We start from the raw sequence: 25,622 nt of genomic DNA on the forward strand, positions 1-25,622 counted from the left end.
AAAAGCTTCCAATGATGGGGACTCCACAGCCTCCCTTGGGAGCCTATTACATAGATTTACTGTCCTTATAGTTAGAAAGGTTTTCCTAATATCTGGTGGGGAATTTTCTGATGAAACAGGGTTTTCTTTTTTTTTTTTGGTCAGAAAATGACAGTGCATCAAATCTGAAATGGTTTGTGGAAATGTCTCCGTTTCAACACAGGCAGGGTGCTGTCAGAACGCTGGGTGATTTCCTACTAGCTTACCTGGCAGGCTCCTGGGGGGCTCATGCTTCCAGGATCTGTGGATTTGGGATAGCTCCACCATCCTGACTGCCTCACAGTAAGGGACCCCAGAGCATCCAGGTTCCACAGCTCCAGGAGAGCCTCACCAGGTAGCGTCATGGCACCGCAAAGTGTTCCCTGGAGTTGGGGCAATGTGAGGAGTTTCTTGGAGTCAGAGGCAGCTGCCTTCCACTTCTCTGCTTCATTTGAAACCCCCCTTCCCAATCAAACTGAAACATTTCTATTTTTCCAAAACAATTGGGGTCCATGCTGAGTATCTCTTGGATGGAATTATAAGAGACGCAATACAATATATTAATTCATTTTAAAATGAGATTTAAACATTCCCCATCCACCTCAAGTCTTAACCTGTTTTTCTATATTATATTCCCTGTGTTTAAGTTAGCACGTCAGATCTTTGGGGTGGGGATTGCATTTTGGTTTGTACAATGCTGAGCGCACGAGACGTGCTCTTTAAATAATAATAGTTGCATGGCACATCACCACAACTCAGACTGACAAGTACATGATGGTGATGTGCAGTTCTAGCTCTGGCAGGACTTTGTGAGCCTCATGATACACAGATGCCCTGATCCAGGGCTGCGTGGCAAGCTGAGCTGATGCATGGGAAAGTGTAATTCTAAACATGTGCGCTTTTTAGAACATGAATGTTGCGCTGCGTGCGTGGGCAGGAAAGGCCCTGAGGCAGAACTGGAAAGCCGAGCGGGGCAACGTAATGGAGTCCAGAAACAGAACTTCCGCGACTCAAAGGCAGGCCTGTTTATTTACAGTACAGCGAGCAGTGGGGAAGCATCCCCAACTAGCTAATAAACATATTTACGGGGCTTTCACAGCAAGGTCTGTAAGAAACAATAAAGTAATCACTCAGCACCTCCACTCAGCAACTCTTTATAGCACAGAGGCCTACCCACAGCTGCCTGAGTCAGGGTGAGAGTCACTCTTTAAAAGGCCCCTGACTATGCCCCCTTCGTCAGGGTTTATTGCTTTTCTCTCCCTGCAGCTTTCCTTATTCCCGCTGGTCCTTTAAGCAAGTCCGGTCTACATTTTAATTTAGCTGTGCTTAGTCCAACCCATCCAAACTTCCTTTTCGACAGGGGAGAGAAGTACCCACATGCTGCACAAATGCATTTTGCTCCCCCATTGAAATAGGTACTTTCACTTCCAGTCTAGGTCCAGCGGCGCCCGTATCCAGTCACTTCCTGAGTACCAGTGCCCATACTGCAAGATGGAGAAACCAACAGCTTCCCTTTGGACGCCAATAAGCAAACTACAGGCAGTTTGGGGCTTTTGTTCTTTGCCCCTCAGTGTTTGCCGGGACGCAAAGCATTATCAACAGGTTCCATTTATTCATCTAACATTTCCCCATAAAATACTCAGGGGTAAAGGAGCCAGCCTCGACTATTCTAGTCCAGTGGGTCTCAGCCTGTGGGGTGTATCCACATAAAGAGTACAGACTGCATGGTGACTGGGCTATCTACCAGAGAGCAGCACACTGATATATGTGACATAGAATAGAGTACCCGCTCTTAGGAGAGGTGGCATGTTTTAGTAACTTCACCATGGGGCTGGGAACCAGGATACCTGAGTTCTAATATTGGCGACACGGAGTCTGGATGGTGGCTTTAAAGCAGGTTAAGTCATCTCTCTAGATCTGCGTTTCCCCTTCTGCAAAAGGGACTGTTAATAGTCCTTTTCCCGGACTATTGAAAACACAGGGTGCTAAGAGCGAAGTATTACCGAGCGCTGAAGAATGCCCCAACGCTCTGTGAGGAAGCAGGGAATCATTGAGCCAGGAGAACAGACAGAATGGAGGCCTTCTCCTTTTACAGCAGCCAGAAGGTGTGTATGAGTGGAGAAAACAGTGGAGCTCCCCCAGGTCGAGCAGCGGGCTTTGCAGTGCCATCCCTGTAAGAGATCTTTAGCGAAAGGAACTAGAACATCTTTTGAAGTACTGGAGAAACTAGTGCAAATGTAAGGGGACTGTAGCACCCTTACTAACATTCAGTGGGGGTGTTTTGGTTGGCTAGCTCCCAGTACCAAAAGGGGAAGAGACAATGGGAAATCAGGACCCTGAGACTGACAGTCCCCAGGAACAATGGGGAGAGGCCAAAGCTCCAGGTCAGCCTGACTGACAGGCTGGGCAGGCTAATCAGGGAGTCAGGAGACCAGGGGGGTCCAGTCCTCCGTGTGAGCTGGAATTGCCTGGGTCAGACAGAGTGGGGCCGAGCTAAGGAGAGAGCAGGGGCCCAAGCTGAGCTGGGGAGCAGAGCTGTGCCGGCCAGAGGGGCCAGAACAGCAGCCCAGGAAGCAGGTCAGAGCTGTGGGCAGAGTCACAGAAGCAGCCCACAGAGCAGACTTGTCCTGGAGGGAGAGCTGCAGCCACAGAGCCAGAGACCCAGCCCAGGGAGAGCACATCCTGCGCTGGGAGCAGGGTTGCAGCCACAGAGCCAGAGACCCAGCCCAGGGAGAGCAGATCCTGTGCTGGGAGCAGGGCTGCAGCCACAGAGCCAGAGACCCAGCCCAGGGAGAGCAGACCCAGTGCTGGGAGCAGAGCTGCAGCCACAGAGCCAGAGACCCAGCCCAAAAAAAAAAAAAAAAAACGCCCCGATCGCGATCTGCGGCAATTCAGTGGGAGGTCCTTTGCTCCGAGCGGGAGTGAGGGACCCTCCGCCGAATTGCCGCTAAATACCTGAAAGTGCCGCCCTGCTCTGGAGTTGCCGCCCTAAGCACCTGCTTGATAAGCTGGTGCCTGGAGGCGGCCCTGGCTGCAGCCACAGAGCCAGAGAAGCAGCCCAGGGGGCTGGAGGCAGAGCAGCAGCCGTGCTGAGGCAGAGTGGAGCCGGAGCTAGAACAGTGGAGCTGGGGCTAGAGCTGGAGCTGAAGCCAGGTGTGGTGAGCAACAGGGGCCAGCCAAGGGGAGACCCTGGGCAAAGGGCCCAGCGCAGAAAGACACTCCCAGCCAAGGGTCCTTGCAGGCCAGACTGGGAGGGGGATCTTAACCTGACGGGGGGCTGACGCTGGAAGAAGGGTCCCACCACCCAAAGCCCGGAGGTGTGTGGCCACCACCATTGCAAGTGTCCAACCCACAGCATCCCTGCAGCACAGCCAGGGCCTGAGAAGAAAGCCTGGGACCTACAAGGAACAGACTGTGAAGTGCCCTGATGTTCCAGAGACGCTGTTTGTAATGTTCCCTGCCACAGAGTGGGGTGATGTGTTTTCCTTTAACCTCTCCCATTTTTCCTTATTCTTTTTTTTAATTAATTGTCCATTAAATAACTTGCATTTGCTTTAAATTGTATGTATCGATCAGTGGGTCAGGGAAGTGCCCAGTGCAGAGAGAGTACCCCAGGGGACACCCTAGCCCCTGTCCTAGGTGATCGCAGCAGGGTTGAGGGTCGAGCCCCCCAGGAATCCTGGGCCCAGCCTTGTTGGGGTTACGAGGACCCTGCCAGACAGGAGTGTGGACGGGGAGTCCTCGAGGGCAGGGAGGCCTCTGGGAAGTAGGAGCGAGGACTCAGATCCTTCCGCTAGCCCATTTCACTGGGGTAGTGCAGAAGTCAGGAACGTTCCCCACAATAGTGGGACCATTCCCCCGCTTACACAAAGGATTCTGGGGTTTGGAGTCATGGATGAAAAAATGGGGGTGGGTGTGTGGATAAAAAGAGGCAACATTGTGGATCAAGAAAAGAACAAAAACAACTGAGAACCAATGCTCTAGTTTACCCCTCTCTAAACTGTCAGCAATCAGCAAACTTGGAACTACTGTCATCTTAGCCGTTGGCCTCTTTACTCAACCCCTGGCAGCACATTAACAGGGCTGATAGGCAGTGGCAATGGTTCTCTTTGTTCAGATAGGACACACAAGTCGAAAAGGCCCCTGATGTTTTTAGTAAGAAGCACAAATGTGTATGGGAAGGGTTATGGCATCAATTGCCCAGTGTTTTGCCTGCTCCTTGTTTGACAGAAAGTATAAATTTCTTACGATGTGAAGAATATCATGCACAACATCTGACTGGCTGGAAGATGAATGCCTGCCTCGTGCTTGTGTGTGTAAATTAGTTAGAAGGCAAGGAAACTCCTCCAGGGAATGGGTATTTTCTCTCTTTAATCATCAGTCCAGAATCAGTGTTTGGGAAAGGATACGTACTGGTTCCACCGAAGAGGTAAGTTAAGAGATATATTGGATCGTGCTGCCTGTGTGTCAGCTCATTTATTTCAGTGATTTATTTAATCATTTTGTTTCATTAACATTCTAAAACCTCAATGTTTAAGTAAGAGTTACCATCTATACCTTTAAGAGGCTGTTTGAGTCCTTTCATCAACAGTTCCTGTTCCCTTGTTCAAGAGGAGCTTCAAGGACCAAAGAAATTAAGTGGAAAAAACATCAGACCTAGAGGGGAACAAAAGATCAAGACAATAAATCAGTATGAGGATAGAAAGGATCTTCCAGCAGCAAGTGACTTGAATAGAAGTTGTGCTTCCCCACATCCACTGTCACAACACTGGCTCCCCAGGCTTGCAATGAAGTTTCTTAACTTATGTCATCTCAGCAATTCTCCCTCAAATAGCCATACAGGCTCCACCTCCTCCTACAACCATTCCCCAACCATAATAGGTCCCTTCTAAACAATGAAGAGAGAACACATTCAATGCAGCACTAAGGGCTAGGATGCTGACTCAATGTATTACATGGGAGGTCCAATGGGACCCTCCAGCGAGTGTGTGCATGGAAGGGGGAACATGATTTTAGAAGCGGATCTCATGAGTTGCTAAAGGTTAGATATTAGGAAACACTGTTTCACTAGGAGGGTGGTGAAGCACTGGACTGGGTTACCGGGGGTGGGGGGGTGGAATCTCCTTCCTTAGAGGTTTTTAACAAAGCCCTGGCTGGGATGATTTAGCTGGGGATTGGTCCTGCTTTGAGCAGGGGGGTTGGACTAGATGACCTCCTGAGGTCCCTTCCAACCCTGAGATTCTATGATTCCACCAGAGCACTTAAGGGTTACTCTACTGGACCAATGCAAAACCCTGGATACAAACACTAGGTAACCCATTCCAGTGCTTCACCACCCTCCTAGTGAAAACATTTTTTATCCTCACCCCGGAGTTGGGAATCCAGGCTTCTGATACTGTGCTTCAAAAGCTAGCAAGCTTAGTGGGGAACTGGCTAAGCTTACTTGTAGGAAATGCAGAGAAAAAGGGAGCGGCTTTGACCCAGACCCTTAATGTTATTTAGGTGCCTAACTTTCATTGATCTGGCCTTTTAGTCCTTGACAGACGGGTTGTGGTGCCTCCCTCCACTCAGCTGTAAACCTTCTCCAGGAGTTAGCGGCCTATGCCAGGTTAGTTGCTTAGTTAGCTCATGCCCTAGCAGCTGAAAACCAGACCGTTTTCATGAAAACCAGAGTGCATGATTCCCCAGATAGCTAATAGCTCACAGGTTAGAGCACCTACCTGGGATGTGGGGAACCCAGGATCAAATTCTTGCTCATGAAAAGAGACTTGAACACACATCCACAGGAGTGCCCTCCCCCATTAACTATTCTGGGCTCTCTTCGATCGGTTTTTCATGGGCAAGGTCTGGGTTTTGGCTGTGAACAGAGCAACACCTAAGTACCTTTGTGGATCTGGGTCTTAATCTCTGTGCTGTGTGTCTTGTTTATTCAGGGACTGTTTCTAATGGCTTTGCACAGTACCTAGGCACTATTGCAATAATAAAAATATGTGAAATTTGGATTCTGAAGCTCAAAGTTTTTTGGGGGGGAAGCAATGTAGGGTCAGGCCGACTTCTAATATATCATATGATTATGGAATGCAGGAATCTCCAGACAATCACATATTATTATTTGATACTTATTTTTCAAACATTTGGTTGCCATGGTACAAGATACAAAATAAAGTAAGCTCTTGCTCTGAAGAATTTACAGTCTAGATATGAAAGACATGGCCTAGCAAGGAAGCACTGGGATCCCCAGAGCAACTAAGATTGTTTATTTTTTCAAGTTAATATATTTTAAATTAATGTTATTATTGACCCATTTCCTTTGGGCATCACAGAAGAGAACTGTTTAGGAGGGATTTAGGCCTAGATCCAAAAAGTACTCAAAGTCAATTGAACAAGTTCCACTGACTTCAATAGACTTTGGATCAGAACCTTAAGTAAGAGTGTGTGGTAGCTGTTCCAGCTAGAGTAATGTAGTCACAATTGAAATGTAACAGCTGGCAGTGTTTGCCTGAACCCCCACTCACTCTATGGACAGGTGTTGATTCTACTGTGCAGGGTTATATTAGTACAGCTACTCAGTGAGACAGGTGCCTCATTATCCCACCAGAATATAGAGGAGGTAGGAGTGGCTCTTGAGAGAGAAAGGAGATATGGAGTGTGGGCTGAGTAGTCCTGAGGGAGGAACCCCAGGAGCATCCAAGCTTGGGAAGAAGGTTGGACCTTAACTTTGTTTTTGCTAATAAAACCAAACTTTTGTGTCTTTTGCTCTTTCCACAACACTGTAATACGAAGGTACCACATGGACATAGCAGGATCCACATATCCATGTTTACTAACTATATACAATATGGAAGGCTTGCTACATATATACACTGTTGCTCTAGCAGGGTTCTGGAGGCTTCTAAAACATCAAAGACAGTGAGGGCTATTAGAAGGCTCCCAAACTATTTAAAGGGATATTGCCCAATTCCTACATACTACACAAACCAAGAAAGGGTGGAGCGGACTAATTATAGGGTGGCAAAAGGCCAATGTTCCCAGTGCTTTAGTGTTATAGCTTATCATTGGAGCTTCTCTTTGAATAGTACATTTTTACCACAAGAGGGTCTCTACAGCACATTGTTCCTTGACTGTAAAAGAAACAAAAAAACTATCAGGAAAGTCAATTTACAGTTTTGACTAGCGAGACTATAAAGATCAAAGAAAGTCTGCTTGCTAGTTCATACGGACAGCCATGCATGCGTGGGATATATCATGATCATTACAGTAAATGTATAGTGGTTTGCATTCTTTAAAAAAATAAAACTGGGGAGAAAGAAGATAAAACACTATAAATGACTCCATAAACATAGCATCAGCTAATATGATTTCAAATATGTGATGTTGCAGTGATTACATCCCTCTGCAATGCAAAAGAGAATGAAGTTCTAGTCTTTGACATTATCCACGACCTGCTTCCCCATCACTTGCAGTTCTAATGGTAGCCGGGGAACAGGGCTTAACTAGCAGCAAGGAGGAGTAGGTGATGTAATAATCCTTTTTGTCCTGCCTGTCTGTGATCCTACCATGACAACAGGGCTCTCTTACTAACTTGACTTCAAGTTCCACCAGGACTCTGTATTTGTTTTTAGCTGTTTGGAAAACAGAATGATTTTGAAGGTGTTCTTCTGTTCACCCTCCAAATTCAGCTTTCCCCTGGCATTCTGGCTCCAAATGGATAATCCTCAACCTCCGCCTCAGAATAGTCACTAGAATAGGCTCCCAGGCCATAACAAGAGAAGGGTTTCCTCATGCCAACCCCATGTTTTCAGGGCAGGTGAGTACTATGCTTGCCCCACACAAACAGCTACCATACACTTCCACTAGGAACAACTCATTGAAGTTAAGAAGAAGACAAGGAAAAGCAAAAGTAAGATCTCCATGAGAGAGAGCCCAGTATGTGCCTATCTTCTGTGGTGTGTGGCATAGGCACTGAACACAAAATGGCAGCTGATGACACACTCTTAGCAATGTAAATATGAGGCACACAGGGAACAAAATCAACCATGTCACTGCTGCTTACACCACAGTGACAACCCTAGGTCACATTTAATCTGGTGCTTGAAATCAGCAGGGGCATTTTTGCTTGCTCATGGGGGATTTCGTGAGCTCCTACTGGACTTCAGTGGGCGTTGAACACATATTGAGGGCTTGCAGGATCAGGAACTGTAATAGAATGATACCCAGGGGATTCGAGACTGGCAAAATGGGGTGCCCAAAGATGAGCACAGAAATCCATAGTTAGGAATCTAAATAAATGTGGCTTGATGCTCAGAAGTGCTGAGCTCAGTGGCAGATTATCGCACGGACCCCTGGAAAAATCTTACCCCACCACAGCCCGGGGCTGGACAAGCTTGGGGGCAGAAAGGAGTGAGTGGGTGGTAGGGCCGTGGATGAAGGGGCAGAATAGGGCAGGGCTGTGGGTGGAACAGGGGTGGGGCTGCAGGGGAAGGGCAGAATGGGGCATGGCTGTGGGCCGAATGAGGAGCTAGACCTTGGGGGAAGGGGTGGAATGAGGTGGAGCCGTGGGAGGGGGGAAGGGGTGGGGGGCACAGTTTCTGACCTGGGGCCCCAGGAGATCTTAATCTGCCTCTGACTGAGCTCCCACAGCTGCCCTGAAAGTCAATGATGTAAAACTGATTTAAGTGAAATTGCATCAGAGCCTCTATGCAGCTGACTGTGGTTTTATCAAAGATACTTTAAGGACATGTAGTACATTTTCAGTACAGTGGATGCTTGCCCATCTGTTTGACACACATGCTCTTCTGCACCACAAACTGCCCTGCATGCCTGAGCTCTCAGTTAATAGCAGAGGCTGCAGGAAGTTGCCATATTGCTAGGACTGTTATTTTGACAAAATGTGTAATAGAACATTTGCTAGTGTATGTTAAAGTAATAAAAACCTATCACTGGAAAAAATAATGTGTTGTGTGTGTGTTTACTATATTCATTCAGTTACTCATTAGAATGATTCTGTTATGCAGCATAAATTAACAATTAACTGTACTTCCAAAGTAAGGCATGTAACAAATGTTTCAAACAGTGGATGCAGAAGTAGGATTTTTTAATTGTACGCCAGGCTGGCTTTTTGGTGGCTTTTTGGACTTTCCTATCTCACCTCTTATTTGACTAGCAAATACATTTATTTTAAATTAAAAAACAACTCTTTAAAGGCAAGATTTTTCTCTCACTTACACCTGTGTAAAACAGGAGTAACTCAGGCCTTGTCTACACTACAGGACTATTTCGAATCTACTTAAGTCGAATTTGTGGATTCGACCTTAATAAGTCGAATTTGTGTATCCATACTAAATACACAAATTCGAACTTCTGAGTCCACATTCACGGGGCCAGCTTCGACTTTGGAAGCGGTGCACTGTGGGAAGCTATCCCACAGTTCCCGCACTCCCCGCTGCCCATTGGACTTCTGGGATTTCCCCCCAATGCATGCTGGGGGGAAAAATGTGCCGACGGTGGTTTTGGGTTAGTGTCGTCATTGAACCGTCAATCACGCCCTCCCTCTCTTCCTTGAAAGCGCCGGCGGGAAATCTGTTCGCGCCCTTGTCTGGTCGGTTACAACGCGGACGCCACAGCACTGCGAGCATGGAGCCCGCTGCAATCATCGCTGCACTTATGGCCGTTGTCAACTCCTCGCATCTTATCGTCCACCTCTTCCATAGTCAGCTGCTGAGAAACCGGGCGAGGAGGCTCCGGCAGCGTGGTGAGGAGAGTGGCACAGACGTCTCAGAAAGCAGGGTACGCCGCGCAGTGGAGATCATGGTGGCAATGGGTCACGTTCATGCTGTGGAACGGCGATTCTGGGCCCGGGAAACAAGCACAGACTGGTGGGACCGCATAGTGCTGCAGGTCTGGGATGACACAGAGTGGCTGCGAAACTTCAGGATGCGTAAGGGCACTTTCCTTGAACTCTGTGACTTGCTGTTCCCTGCCCTGAAGCGCCAGGACACAAGGATGCGAGCAGCCCTGAGTGTGCAGAAGCGAGTGGCTATAGCTCTCTGGAAACTTGCCACGCCAGACAGCTACCGGTCAGTAGCGAACCACTTTGGCGTGGGCAAATCTACCGTGGGGATTGCTGTCATTCAAGTAGCCCACGCAATCGTTGAGCAACTGCTCTCAAAGGTAGTGACTCGGAAATGTCCAGGTCATCATAGATGGCTTCGCGCGATGGGATTCCCAAACTGCGGTGGGGCTATAGATGGGACTCACATCCCTATCCTGGCACCAGCCCACCAGGCCAGCGAGTACATTAACCGAAAGGGCTACTTTTCAATGGTGCTGCAAGCTGTGGTGGACCATAGGGGACGTTTTACCAACATCAACGTCGGGTGGGCGGGCAAGGTTCATGACGCGCGTGTGTTCAGGAACTCTGGTCTGTTTAGACGCCTCCAGGCAGGTACTTTCTTCCCGGACCACAAAATAACGGTTGGGGATGTGCAGATGCCTACAGTGATCCTCGGGGACCCGGCCTACCCGCTAATGCCCTGGCTCATGAAGCCCTATACAGGCGCCTTGGACAGTGAAAAGGAACTCTTCAACTACCGGCTGAGCAAGTGCAGAATGGTGGTGGAGTGTGCTTTCGGACGTCTCAAGGGGAGATGGCGGACCTTACTGACTCGCTCGGACATCAGCAAAAAAATATCCCCGTAGTTATTGCTGCTTGCTGTGTGCTCCACAATCTCTGTGAGAGCAAGGGCGAGACCTTTTTGGCCGCTTGGGAGGTTGAGGCAAATCGCCTGGCTGCTGTTTACGATCAACCAGACACCCGTGCTGAGAGAATATCCCAGCGGGAAGCGATATACATCAGGGAGGCTTTGAAAGTGAGTTTCTTCGCAGAGCAGGGTAACCTGTGACTGTCCACTTGATTTTAAGAGAGCCTGATCACAAACCAAGTTTCCCCCACTTCCAAAGGATGTTTTAAAACTAAGGACATGTTTCAGTAATTAATAATAAATCTTTCGTTGACTTTGCATTTCTGTTTCTTGGTTGAAACATGGAAGCATTCTGTGCTGGGTAAGGTGTGCACTGATGTACAGACCGCTTGTCCAAAAGAGGACGGACAGCCTCCTGCTCCTACATAGGTCTGTGGGGTGGGGGACGGTTTACGGTGGTTGTGCATGTAGGGGGAGGGTTGCAGGAATGGGTGGGTTTGCAGGAAGGGGCGAGGGGTGCCGTCTTTGGATTGGGGTTAACATGACGGCTGTGGGTTTGGGCGTTGGAAGGGGTGAGGGGTGTGGGGGAAGGGTGAGTATCTGCCCCTGGATGAGGTCTCTTTTTGGGGCTCAGGGCACCGGGGAGGATCGTGGCTACGGTCCAAGTGCATGTGAAGGGAAGCCTGCCTTTACATTCGGGGATGGCAGGCACCAGGACCCTGGACAAGCATACACATCAAGGAAAGACCCGGGGCAGCATACACCACACAGACTGTCCCTGGTGCCTAGTGACTGCAGTCTGTGTGTGCCCTGCAGTTGACCCTGCACCCAAGTCTGTACCATGGCACTGTGGGCTATGCACTGAAATTACAATTCAACCCCCCCACCCACACCCACAGAAAGTCTTCTGACACCAGAAACGTGACGGAAACAGTGAGTAACACCAAACCACTTTTAATAATGTAGTACACAGTGGGGGGTTTAAACTTGGAGTTGGGACTGGTTGATGCTGTAAGGACAGAGCTTGTACAAATTTACAGCGCCAGAGTTGTCTCGAACATTATCGGTCTGCTGCGGTGCAGGGACAGTTCTCACGGCCCCTACCGCCTCCTTCTTGTAACTTTGGGTGAGGGGACAGGACTTCTTGGCGTTGGAGGGCGGTTGCAGATGCACTGCAGGGGCTCTCTCCTCCTGCCTGCGGTCTTGCAGAACATCTACAAGGCGCCGGAGCGTGTCCGTTTGCTCCCTCATTAGACCAAGCAGCGTTTGAGTCGCCTGCTGGTCTTCCTGCCGCCACCTATCCTCCCGTTCCAGGTGTGTGCGATGCTGCTGACACAGGGTCTCCCTCCACTGTCTCTGCTCTGCCGCCTCCGCTCTGGAGCAGGCCATCAGTTCCTGGAACATGTCGTCCCTAGTCTTTTTCTTTCGGCGTCTAATCTGAGCCAGCCTCTGCGAGGGGGATGCCGGGGCAGTCCGGGAAGGAGACGAAGCTGTGTGATGCGAAAAAGTAGGTGATTTCCTTGAACACATACATGTTTGCCAACAGTAAACACAGTCTAGTCAGTTTCAGTTAACAAGACCAAAGAGGGAACCAAGTCTCAGGAGATCTCAGAACTAGTCCGAGATTTCGGAATACGCTCTCATTGGCGGCGCCATTGCACTGGATAGCGCACAAGCGAGGAGAGACAGCTGCATCCCTCTTGCACAAAGTCCTGGTAAGCTTTACAGTACATACTGCTTATCAGTTACTGGTTAGCTGTGCTCTCCTGCTAAAGGCAATGTGCAAAGCAGAAAAGATGACCCTTTTGCAGCCCCTACCGCCAGTGCACGGGAAAGATCAATGGATGCTTTTCCTCTGTGGCATCCAACACGTGGCTGTTAAGCGAGAGTCATTCTTATGCAAAGGAAAAGTCTGTTAAGCGAGGGTCATTCTTATGCAAAGTAAAAGTCTGTTAAGCGAGGGTCATTCTTATGCAAAGTAAAAGTCTACCATTCACAATAGTAACAGTACACTAATTCCCCTAATTAGATGCAGCACTTCCAGAACGACATTACCCTGAGGCGTGTCAGGCGGACTCAGAGAGAGCGGATGCTAACAGAAGCCCTGCACAGACCAGGACCATACGCTGCCATGCTCGTAGAGGCGATGCTTCTCCTTTACCTTCGGATGGCCTGGCGCGGAAGAGTGTGCTTCCACGGAGCACCCAATAAAGCACCTCTCCCAAGAAACCTCCTGCTGAGGCTTTTCCAGCTGCTCTCTGAGAGCTTTTTTGAACTGTCCCCAGAGGATTATTGCTCGATCCCTATATGTGTAGACCTACTGTTTGTATAATTTGATATTTAAAATTTTTTATATGGTATTTCTATTTTTTATATATATACCTGTTTCTTAAAAAATAAATGTTTCCCTGTTTGTAGCACTTACCGCCTGAGCCTTCCCCTGATTCCGAGTCCGGGTTCACGGGCGGGGACGGTTGGTAGGGGATCTCTGTGAGGGTGATGAAGAGATCCTGGCTGTCAGGGAAAGCGGGAGTGGGTTCGATGTCGCCTGCGCCGTCCTCAAAAGACCCTTCCTCATCTTCCCCATCGGCGAACATGGAGGAGGAACTGTCCCGGTACACTATTCCGTCCTCGGAGTCCACCGTCACTGGTGGGGCAGTGGTGGCAGACCCACCTAGAATGGCATGCAGTGCCTCGTAGAAGCGGCGGAGCGTCCGTTTGCCGCTCTGACTTTTTGATACCCTTGTCTTAGGTCCTTCACTTTCACGCGGCACTGCATCGCATCCCGGCTGTATCCTTTCTCTTTCATGGCTTTAGAGACCTTCTCGAAGGTCTTCGCGTTCCGCTTGCTAGAGCGCAGCTCCGAGAGCACAGACTCCTCGCCCCACACAGCGATCAGATCCATGACTTCCCTGTCAGTCCATGCTGGGGACCTCTTTCTATTCTGGGATTGCCCGGACTCCTCTGCTGGAGAGCTCTGCATCGTTGCAGGTGCTGCGGAGCTCGCCCCGATGTGCAACCAGAACGTCAGATTCAAACCGCCCAGACAGGAAAATGAATTCAAATTTTCGCGGGTCATTTCCTGTGTGGCTGGCCAGAGAATCCAAGCTCGGACTGCTGTCCAGAGCGTCAACAGAGTGGTGCACTGTGGGATAGCTCCCGGAGCTACTAAGTTCGATTAGCATCCACACCAAGCCTAATTCGAGCTAGCAAGTGCGAATTTAGCGTTACTCCACCTGCCGGGGTGGAGTACCAAATTCGAACTAAAGAGCCCTCTAGTTCGAATTAAATGGCTTCCTGGTGTGGACGGTTGAGCGGTTAGTTCGAATTAACGCTGATAAATTCGAATTAAAGTCCTAGTGTAGACCAGGCCTCAGTGTCGCTGGTGGAAAGAGAATTAAGTTGGATAAAATCACATTTACTCTTGATATAGTATTTCCCCAAGTTGTGATCTACAGTAAAACATTCACTGTCTAAAGGGGAAATTGACAAAACATACTGTCTGCCTAGGGAGTGGGAAATAAAATATACTTTCTGCTATTAAAGCCTCAGTTGAGAGCAACCAAAAATGTCTGTGTGTTCCATTCTATGCATCTGAAGAAGTGAGCTGTAGCTCACGAAAGCTCATGCTAAAATAAATTTGTTAGTCTTTAAGGTGCCACAAGTACTCCTGTTCTTTTTGTGCTGAGTAGTTTCACACTAAGAAAACAAGTAAAATGCACACTGTATGTTAACTGCAACTCAAGACGTCTGGTTTAAATCATCATGACAAAGTTAAAGTGAAGTCCTGAAATTACAGGGTTAATGCATACTGATACAAACTATCACTTAAGGTTTGTTTAATCAATAGTAGCAACAGGGGAAGGATAGCTCAGTGGTTTGAGCATTGGCCTGCTAAACCCAGGGCTGTGAGTTCAATCCTTGAGGAGGCCACTTAGGGATCTAGGGCAAAAATTGGTCCTGCTAGTGAAGGCAGGGGGCTGGACTCGATGACCTTTCGAGGTCCCTTCTAGTTCTAGGAGATTGGTATATCTCCAATTATTACCTTTAACAGGGCTCTTTCTAGCGATGACATAATGTGCAGTTTTAAAAAAAAATGGGGTGAAAGTTTTCCTTTCATCCCGCCACTGGGAAATGTGTCTGTGCACTGCAGCAAATGACTGCCTGAAGGCCGAAAATGGTCTCTGTAATGCTTTGGTTCTTAAACAGGTACGTAGTCATCTATTCAGCAAGGTTTGACGTAATTGTCTCCTCCTGAGGGATCTGGACGTCTTTGAACTCGATTTCTCAGCAGAATTGCTCTGATGGGGTACAATTTCAGATGGCATTCTTCTCTAAGACTTGCTGCAGTATGCCTTTTATGGGATTGCCAGAAATAAATGTTCCCCCGAGAAATACAGTAGCAGAGTTTGGGTACATGTGTTACTGGGATGTATATTCATAAGACACCTGACAGCCAGGATAACCCTTTAATTACAATGCAGTAAGCTTAAATGCATCCTTTGTCTTCAGAAAACATAGTGGAACCTGGGTCAGAGCAGTCTGGAGCACACAACACACACAGAGTTCTAAGATCAGGCTCTTGTTTGTTTTTCCACTCCACTGCTCGTGCTGCTGCCAATGTCAGTGGCAGAATCAGTGCACCATAAAGATGATTCCAATATCTTCTCCCAGAGCAAATGTCGCACAGCAGCTCATTTAAGCGGCTTTCATAAAAAGAATGTATAAAGTAGCCATCCCCAGAAGTGCAAGTTTCTCTCTTTATACCAAATTATTTACTAATGAACAAATATGAGATTGTAAAGTCTTTAGGGCAGGGACTGCCTTTCTGTGCTGTTTGTGCAGCACCTAGCACAATGGGGTCCTGATTTATGACTAGGGCTCCTAGACATACTACAAATAATAACGAGATCATATCACAGTGAAGAAAAATTATGGTTCTTAGCTATCAGTGCTTCATAAATACCTAACTTTGAAAAAGTAGATTCCAGATATTAATGAAAAAGGCCCTTAAATCTGAACATTTAATGTTCTTCTTCGAGTGATTGCTCCAATGCATTCCAGTTAGGTGTGCGCGCCGCGCGTGCACGGCATCTCGGAACTTTTTACCCTAGCAACCCCGGCGGGCCGGCTGGCGCCCCCTGGAGTGGCGCCGCTATGGCGCTAAATATATACCTCAGCCGGCCCGTCCGCTCCTCAGTTCCTTCTTACCGCCCGTGACGGCCAGTTGGAACTGTGGAGTGCTCTCTGTCCTCCACAACCCTAGCTCTCGCTACTTTTTCTTGTACATAGTTTGTTTAGTGTTAGTATAGTTAGTTCAGTAGTTAGTTAGTTAGTAATTTAGGTAAGGATAAGGGGGGTAGTTCCTCCCTTTCCTTCCCAGTGCGGCTCATGCCCAAGGCACCGGGCTTTAAGCCCTGCGCAGCGTGCCAGAGGCCTATGCCGGTTGGTGACCCTCACGGCTCTTGCCTCCGTTGCCTGGGCGAAGGACACCGCACGGACAAGTGCGCTATCTGCTCAGCTTTCAAGCCGCGGACCCGTAAGGAGCGAGACATTCGCCTCAAACAGCTCCTTATGGAGGCATCCCTCCAACCCCCGGCACCGTCCGCGCCGGCACCGAGGGCTTCATCGGTGCAGAGTGCACCCGCGGCACCGAGCCGTTCCGGCACCGCGGCCCCGGTACCTAAGCCGGCGGCCAAGAAGACCCGGCGCCGCTCGCTTTCACCTTCAGACAATCAGCAGCTGGTGAAAGCAGTGGCAAAAGCCCGCACGGAGGACGCCACGAGAGTGGCTGCGGCCGTGCGTAAAGCGTGCCCTGGGCCCTCGACTCCGGCACCGCAAGCGCCGTCGAGTCCGGCATCGCCGCGCTCCCCGGCACCGACCGTGGTAGAGCCAAGGCTGCCATCGACGCCGGAGACGTTCTCCTCCGCACGTGAGCTAATCCGGCTCATAGAGGCACCGAGCCTCCAGCCCCCGGCACCGCCGGTGCGGGCTGTCGCATCAGTGGGGAAACCGGCCAGAATGACACGGCCGCCCTCTCTGGACGAACGGCATGGAAGGCGCTCCCGGTCCCGGTCCCGGTCCCGGTCCCGGCGCAGGTCACCGTCCCGTCGTTCGGGATCTCGACGCCGCTCCTCATCCCGGCACCGAGCACCATCCCGACGCCGGTCTGAGTCCCGGTACCGTTCTCAATCTCGGTACCGGTCGCACTCCCGGCACCGATCCAGGTCCAGGTCACCGTACCGTCGGTACCGCCGGAGGTCTCCATCCCGACACCGTTCACGACACCGCGACTCGCGAAGTCATTCCCGGCACCGCAGATCCCGGTCCCGGTCGAGCTCCCGGCGCCGGTCGAGCTCCCGGCGCCGCGGTGGCCAACGGTCACGATCACCGTCCAGCCGGCGCTACTCGTATCGACCCTCGGCTCCGTCGGCGGAGGGACTCCCGTCCTCAGCGGTTCAATCCCTCGGCGCCTCGGCACCGCCTTGGCCATCCCGCCCAGCATCGGTGGCCTCCGGTGCAGATGATACCGCCCACCAGTTGCCGACCCCGCAAGGACTCCATCATGAACAGTGGGGCTACTGGGTCCCCTGGGCGCATCATGAGGCGCAGGGCACCCCTTTTCGCTGCGGGATGTGACCACGGGACCAGGGTCCCCGAGGCGACAGTTAGCCTGCCGCATCCCTCTCCTCCGCACGAGCCTCCGCTCCTCGGACCGTCAATTAGCCACACCGCACGACAAGCGGAGGCTCAACCACCAGCCCCGGTGCCAGAACCAATCGGGCAGGGCGTCTCTTCATCGTCCTCGCCGGACGGCGGTGGCAGGTGCTGCGCCAACGAGCCCCGCCCATTGACCGGGCCTTCCAGGACCTGCTTCGCGAGTGGCGGCGGCCATGGGTCTCCCGTCGCGGAGGTCCAAGAGGATGAGGACCCGATCACCAATGTGGTGGGCGCGGACACTCCCGTCCGAGTGGCATTGCCCTTCGTGCGGACAATTCAAAAAAACGCCACTACGCTCTGGCAGACCCCCGCTTCCATTCAACCCACAGCACGCGGGGTCGAGCGTAAGTACTCAGCCCCCCCAACGGGCTATGAGTACCTCTACTCCCACCCAACCCCGGACTCCCTGGTCGTTCAATCCGTTAACGACCGTGAGAGACACGGCCAACCTGCCCCTGCGCCCAAGTCCAAGGACGCCCGACGCATGGACCTGCTCGGCCGTAAGGTCTACTCCGCAGGGGGCTTACAAATGCGGATTGCGAACATTATGGTCCTTCTCGCCAGGTACGTCTTTGACATCCTGACGTCCCTGGCGAAGTTCACGGAGCTCCTGCCATCAACATCTCGCCAGGAGTTCTCGGCCTTGTTGGAGGAGGGAAAAAAGTCCTCCAGGTCCTCTATCACGGCCGCCCTCGACGCCGCGGACTCCGGGGCTCGGACCTTGGCATCCGGCGTGACGATGAGGCGCATCTCCTGGCTGCAATCCTCCACCCTGCCGCCGGAGGTGCAGTATACTCTCCAGGACCTCCCTTTCGACACCCAGGGTCTGTTTTCCGAAAAGACGGATTCTCGGATCCAGACCCTGAAGGACGGTCGCATCGCCATCCGTACGCTCGGGATGCACACGCCGGCGACGCAGCGCAGACCCTTCCGGCCGCAACCCTCCCGCTACCAACAGCGCTATCGGCCGTATGCTAGCCGGCGACCGGCCCAGAACCGCCGTCGCCCGTCGGGCAATCGGCGGAACCAGGGGCAGGCCTCGTCCAAGGCTCCCCAGGGGGCCAAGTCCGCTTTTTGATGGGACGCTCGAGGACGGCCCATCTCTCTCCCTACCGGATCCTACCCCCTTGTTTTACAACCGCCTTTCCCATTTCTTTTCGGCGTGGTCCCATTTGACATCGGACAACTGGGTGCTGCAAACAGTCCAGTCGGGATACCGCCTTCAATTTGTTTCGCCTCCGCCTTCCCACCCACCCTCCCTGTCCCTCTTCAGGGACCCCTCTCACGAGCAAGTCCTCTTACAAGAGGTCCAGACTCTGTTGAGCGTGGGTGCCATAGAAGCAGTGCCTCAAGACAGGCGGGGCAGGGGATTCTACTCCCGTTATTTCCTTATCCCCAAAGCGAAAGGCGGGCTACGTCCTATCCTGGACCTTCGCGAGCTGAACAAGTTCCTGCTCAAGCCCAAGTTTCGTATGGTCACCTTGGGGACCATCATTCCCTCTCTGGATCCGGGAGATTGGTTTGCCGCCCTCGACATGAAGGACGCTTACTTCCATGTCGCCATCTATCCTCCTCATCGACGTTACCTCCGATTTGTGGTCGGCAACACCCACTACCAGTTTGCTGTGTTGCCATTCGGTCTCTCCACCGCACCGAGGGTCTTTACCAAATGCATGGTGGTGGTCGCCGCAGCCCTCCGCCGTCGTCAGATCCACGTGTACCCGTATCTAGACGACTGGCTGGTTCGCGGACAATCTCGCAAGGGCGCACGCCTCGTCGGCCGCCTTCCTGGCCAATGTTCCGCTCCAGGACATCTGTCGAGCGGCCACCTGGTCTTCGGTCCACACCTTCGCCTCCCACTACGCGTTGGTGCAGCAGTCTCGAGATGACGCAGCCTTCGGCTCTGCGGTATTACACTCCGCCACGTCTCACTCCGACCCCACCGCCTAGGTAAGGCTTGGGAATCACCTAACTGGAATGCATTGGAGCAATCACTCGAAGAAGAAAAGACGGTTACTCACCTGTAGTAACTGTTGTTCTTCGAGATGTGTTGCTCCAATCCATTCCAGACCCGCCCTCCTTCCCCACTGTCGGAGTAGCCGGCAAGAAGGAACTGAGGAGCGGACGGGCCGGCTGAGGTATATATTTAGCGCCATAGCGGCGCCACTCCAGGGGGCGCCAGCCGGCCCGCCGGGGTTGCTAGGGTAAAAAGTTCCGAGATGCCGTGCACGCGCGGCGCGCACACCCTAACTGGAATGGATTGGAGCAACACATCTCGAAGAACAACAGTTACTACAGGTGAGTAACCGTCTTTTATCATCAACATATCGGCCCTTCTTTCCCTGTCATTACGTTGTGGTGGGTGGGGGAAAGCCCTTTTATCTTGCTTTGTGTGAACTTGATTTCCACAAGTTGCTAAGGCAACCAATCATTTGAAGGTTTCCACTGCACTCCTGTGTAAACTGCCCTGGTTACATCAAAAGTGAATCGCCACTGGGAATACTTACTCGGTAACTTGACCTGTCATATTCCCTGCTCATATTCCAGCATTTCATAATTCAGGACATATTTCATTGTGAAGGAGAGTTGTACATGTGCGTGTTTCTTTTAAACCTGTGCTTCAGCTAAATAGCCTAAATTCATAGTTTAAGGCCAGAAGGGACCATTAGATTATCTAGTCTGACCTCCCGTATAGCACAGGCCATTTCATTTTAGCAGGTACCCCTGTATTGAGCCCAATAACCTGTGTTTGGCTTGGTAGTGTGTTCCAGTGATTAATCACCCCCACTGTTAAACATTTATGCCTAATTTCTAATCTGAATGTGTCTGGCTTCCAGCCAATGGTTCTTCTCATGCCTTTCTCCACTAGATTAAAGGTGACATTTTCTCCCCACAAAGGTACTGACATACTTGTAATGGAGTCACCTCTCAATCGTTTTTGATAAACTGAACACACTGAGCTCTAAGTCTCTCATTGCAGAGCACCTCCAGACCTTGAATCATTTTTGTGGTGCTTTTCTGCACCCTCTCTTTTTTCAACATCCTTTCTAAAATGTGGACACCAGAATTATTCACAGTATTCCAGTACTGATCTCATCACTGCCCTATACTAGTTTCCACTCGCTCCAATATAAGGCCTGGCCTACATTAGAAAATTAGGTCAACATAACTACATCACTCAGAGGTGTGAAAAATCCACAGCCCTGAGTGGCATTGTTAAGCCAGCCTAAATCCCCATAGAGACAGCACTACTTCAGTGGAAGAATTCTTCTGTCAACCTAACTACTGCCTCCAGGGCAGGTGGATTACCTGCACTGATGAGAGAACCCCTCCCATCAGTGTAGGCAGCGTCTACACAGAAGCACTGCAGCGGCACAGCTGTAGTGTTTCAAGTGTAGACAAGCCTTAAAGTACCAACTTGTCATTCAGGGATCTCACAGCACTTTACAACATAAACTAATTAAGCCTCACTACACCTCTGTGAAATAAGTTAGCATTGCTGTCCACATTTTGTAGATGGGTAAACGGAGGCATGGAAGTTTAGATGACTTGTCCCAGGTCAAACAGATAGTGAGCAGGAGATTCTAAAACACAGCTGGGATCATGCAACTTTTTTGTTTTCTCAGAGACAAGCACTTTTTATGCCTTTTTAATGTAAATAAAAACTGCACATTGGATGACAAGCAATTTCTTCCTCCCTTTCATAACATTGATGAAAAGTTACCTTATGCTGGGTCAGAATTCCATGGGAAATATCTCACACATCTCCCTACAAAAGACAGGAGTTTTGGACTAAGTCTCCAGATTCATTATTTCATCCACAGTATGTTAATACAGCTCTACAATTACAAACCCTTCCTCTTTGAAACATACATTCATTTTTATAGCCTGATAACACACAAGAAAGAAAGGAGGGAAAACACTGTTCATATTGCGCACCCTAGTGGAAATTCTTCCAATTGATGTTAAGTGCCAGATTTTTGAGAGTGCTCACAGACACATTTTCCAGTGTCTTGTGCCCAAAAATAGGGTCAGATTTTCAAAAGATCTCAGCACCCAGCAGCTCTCATTGTGATGATCTATTTTGAACAAGACCTTAAAACATTGGGCCTAATCTTCCTTTGCATTTGTATCTGTGCACAGTGAGTTGCAATTGAGTGCAAAATGCTATCCAACCAGAACAGAAGCATTTATTACACTTTGCATTGATGTAAATGACTGCACAAGGTCCAGGAATACAGGGATTAGCCCATTGATGTCAATAGGGTTACTCCTGATTTACACTAGTATAAGTGCATTCAGAATCTAGCCCGTTATTTATAGCAGAGATGGACCCAAGCCACAAAAATCTGATCTTGTTCAAATCTGAAGTCACTGGAAGTTTGGAGTTGTTTGGATCTGGGGTTTGATAATAAGGATCTATGAAACAGTGATATCAACACTAGTATAAGAACATAAGAACATAAGAAAGGCCATACCGGGTCAGACCAAAGGTCCATCTAGCCCAGTATCTGTCTACTGACAGTGGCCAATGCCAGGTGCCCCAGAGGGAGTGAACCTAACAGGCAAAGATCAAGTGATCTCTCTCCTGCCATCCATCTCCACCCTCTGACGAACAGAGGCTAGGGACACCATTCTTACCCATCCTGGCTAATAGCCATTTATGGACTTAGCCACTATGAATTTATCCAGTCCCCTTTTAAACATTGTTATAGTCCTAGCCTTCACAACCTCCTCAGGTAAGGAGTTCCACAAGTTGACTGTGCGCTGCGTGAAGAAGAACTGCCTTTTATTTGTTTTAAACCTGCTGCCTATTAATTTCATTTGGTGACCCCTAGTTCTTGTATTATGGGAATAAGTAAATAACTTTTCCTTATCCACTTTCTCAACATCACTCATGATTTTATATACCTCTATCATGTCCCCCCTTAGTCTTCTCTTTTCCAAGCTTTTCCTCTTTAGGAGGAGAATTGCTATTCTTTATTTTTCAGTGGAGAACTAAACTAAACCTACATTTTCCTAGAAGATAAAGGTAATTTTATTTATAGAAAATATGTGTTGTAGTCCACCAGCTGGAATACAATGGAGCTTACTTAAATGCAGCTCACTTAAGGGACATATTTATTAAGATAATACTTATTTGGGGGGTGTCAAAAGGTTAAGTGCCATACCAAAAATAGGCCATAATGGGTAAGTGTAAAATAAATACAATTATTTGGCGTGATTCTCCTCTCACAGGGGGGAGTCTCAGGAACATTCATACAGGAATAACCCCACTGAAGTCAATAGAGTTACACGAGAGTAATATTGGCATCAGACGGGAATCAGACCCATGATTATGCATTAGAACAACACAAATTCAAACTGCCTTCTAAACATAGGATGGGATAAAAAATCATCAACAGTTCTCTAGTGTGACTATTGTAAAAAGATAATACAGTTTATGGAAACTTTTAACTGCCATCTTTTGCCTTTCAAACTTTGCTGTGTTCAGGATATGTCTAAAATACGAGTGTTTTACCAGCATAGGAATACTGATACACTGGCAAAGCGCTGCTAGTGTGGATGCAACTAGACAGGCAAAGCTGTGTTTTCTACAGTGAAACCACCCTATGAGAGAAACAAGTTATATCGGTAACAGCATTGCCAGTATAGCTACATCTGTGTTACAGACTTCTGCTGGCACAGGGCTCACTTGTCTTCACACCTCCAACTAACATGGCTATGCTGGTGGAAGCCTGTAGACACAGCCTGATGCTAGACATTTATTTATGTCTGTGTAACCGACCCCTGTTCTGTCCCATCTAGTGGCACCGGGACCACTTAAAGAGAGAGTTAAACGAGTCTGCTCGACAGCGTTAGCTAATAGCGAGTTGGCTTTTAGCTCATACAGTAGAGGCGCATGCACTAAGCTCCAGAAGTCCTAGGTTTCATCCTGTCCGCCAATGACCAGGGTCTGTCGGCACTACAAGTGGGGTCTCTTAAAGAAGTATCTCCCTATTAGGCACATGGATTCCATTTGCACTACGCCTGTGTATCATATAATACTTAGAGATGGGCAAATGTGTTTGCTTAATTTGAAACTTATATGAATGTTCCGGGTTCCAGGATTCAACTCAAACTCTGGAATATGAAGCAATAATGTTACTTAGGGAATACTTTGAGCAAAGAAGCAGGGAGGAGCCGGTGAGGAAAACAAATCTTGTGAAAAAAGGAACTGAGAGGGAAAGACAGTAAAAACTGACTGGAAATAGAAATACAGTGTATATGTTTCATACAGAGTACTCATTTGTCCCAGCCTGGCCTTCTCATGGCAGTAAAAATTCCCAACTCTTTATAATGTGTCCTATCTTTCAAACAGTAACTAATTCTGTCCCAGTCGCTCTGCCAGATTCCAACTCAGATAGCTCCCACCTTGGTAAGCCTTTGCTTTGCAAGAGTCACACTATGCAGACATGCTAATAATTTATCTTCCTCCCTTCTGACTCTAAGTGCCTTGATTTAACAAGCTCCACAGCAGGGGTCCCCAACGCGGTGCCCGCGGGCGCCATGGCACCCACTGGGATGTCTAAGTGCGCCCGCGTACTGGCCAGCAGATGAGCATCTGCCAAAATGCCGCCGAAATAACGCCTCTGGATGATGTTGCTTGCCGTCAACAAACAGCATCATCCAGAGGCATCACCGCCGAAATTCGGTGGCATTTCGTCGTCGACGCCTCTGGGTGACGCCGCTTGTTGGTGGCATTTCGGCGGATGCTCGTCTGCTGCCACGGTCCTCTGTGGCTCGTCGTCTGGCACCCACCAGACAAACAAGGCTGGGGACCACTGCTCCACAGTAACTTGGGACATAACAGTAGTGCCACCTGTAGGGGAGAAGGAAGTGCTGCTGATTCTGGGTTCACAGTGGTTTTCAACCTGGGGTCCGCAGACACCTGGGGGTCCCGGACTAAGTCTAAGATTTCCAAAGTGATCCTCACCTCCATTTGAAATTTTTTAGAGTCTGCAAATGGAAAAATGTTGAAAACCACTGCACTACAATGCTTCCTCTTTTACAGGCAGTGTTGATGTCAGCTGAAAGAGTCAGCAGGGCTCGGGCTGTCTGGTAGCAGGTCAGGGGTGGCAAGTGTTTTGGGAGGAGGAGGAAGAAAAGATTAGGTGGGGAATCAGCCAATTCCAACCTACTTTCCCAGTGCCCAGGTTGGCATCTAGAGCATTGGTAGTTTCAGATCAGCTAAAAAAAAAAATCCACTTATCCTCATCTACTTTAAAATGTGGGTGATGGAAGTGTTTCAGGCATGTGTGCCAGAGGATGTATTTGCAAGAGTCACCCATAAAACACATGTAAGCTGCTCGTAAGCTTGGAAAAGTCTCTCTATTTTGTCCACCAAGTGTTCTCCCCCTGCCCCAGCCCTCATATTCCTCTCTAAAATGGACCTACTTCTTCTAGGAATCCTTCCCATCCTGCTGTCCTCTCCAATAGTCCCTCATATCCTCTAATATAAGCCCACGTCCAATCTTTTGTAGTTTGTAAGCTGTTCAGGGCATGGGATGTGTCAATCTATGTTTGTACAGGAATCTGCAAATCTATAATGATGGAAGTGAACAATAACAACAGTACTTATTAACTATTAAATATGGTGGATTCTTCTGGGTTCCAAATTAATAACAGTTTCCCGAACTCTCCTGCCTTCCAGAGTTTAATTAGCCCAGGATATGGTTGTTACTGAGTTATCCTTGCACGGTCCCTTTAATAGTAAATTGAAATGTGATCTCTATCCTTTCACCCCTCTGCTCTGATTGGCTATTACAAATCCCTCTGCTCTGATTGGCTACTGCCCTCAGACCTTCCCAACTCCTCACACCAAACACAGACACCTCAATTTCTTACCCCTCAGTTCCATCTGTAACCCTTGCCCCCACCTTCTCAGTATCAGCCCCTGTCCTTCCTTGTCCATTGGCGAAGGCTCAAGCAGGGACATTGCTTAGCCAGGGAAGGGGCAGATTAGGCAGTAGGGTTAAGCCATTCATTCATAAACTCATGACACTACATGGCACCTAGCACACCATGGGGGCCCCAGCCTCTTTCTGGGGGCAGGGTGGTAGGCAATGTGAACAGGCGCTGTCTCTGAGCCTGCAAATCCACCACCCCTGTGAGATTCCACAATAAACTGGCGTGTGGGGTAGG

The 25,622-nt window shown here is 49.4% G+C and overlaps 1 long non-coding RNA gene across 1 annotated transcript; it reads right to left on the reverse strand.

Annotated features, from left to right (window-relative positions):
• Positions 1–4,494: 4,494 nt before the first annotated feature.
• LOC120401075 lies at positions 4,495–25,607 on the reverse strand. Its single transcript, XR_005596268.1, has 3 exons — positions 25,326–25,607; positions 21,163–21,207; positions 4,495–4,674 (listed from the first exon to the last, which is right to left on the reverse strand). It is a non-coding gene; the product is annotated as an uncharacterized LOC120401075 (long non-coding RNA).
• Between the last annotated feature and the right edge of the window lie 15 nt (positions 25,608–25,622).

The sequence above is a fragment of the Mauremys reevesii genome, linkage group 3, assembly GCF_016161935.1.
Source record: "Mauremys reevesii isolate NIE-2019 linkage group 3, ASM1616193v1, whole genome shotgun sequence".
In the NCBI taxonomy this organism is placed as follows: Eukaryota; Metazoa; Chordata; order Testudines; family Geoemydidae; genus Mauremys; species Mauremys reevesii.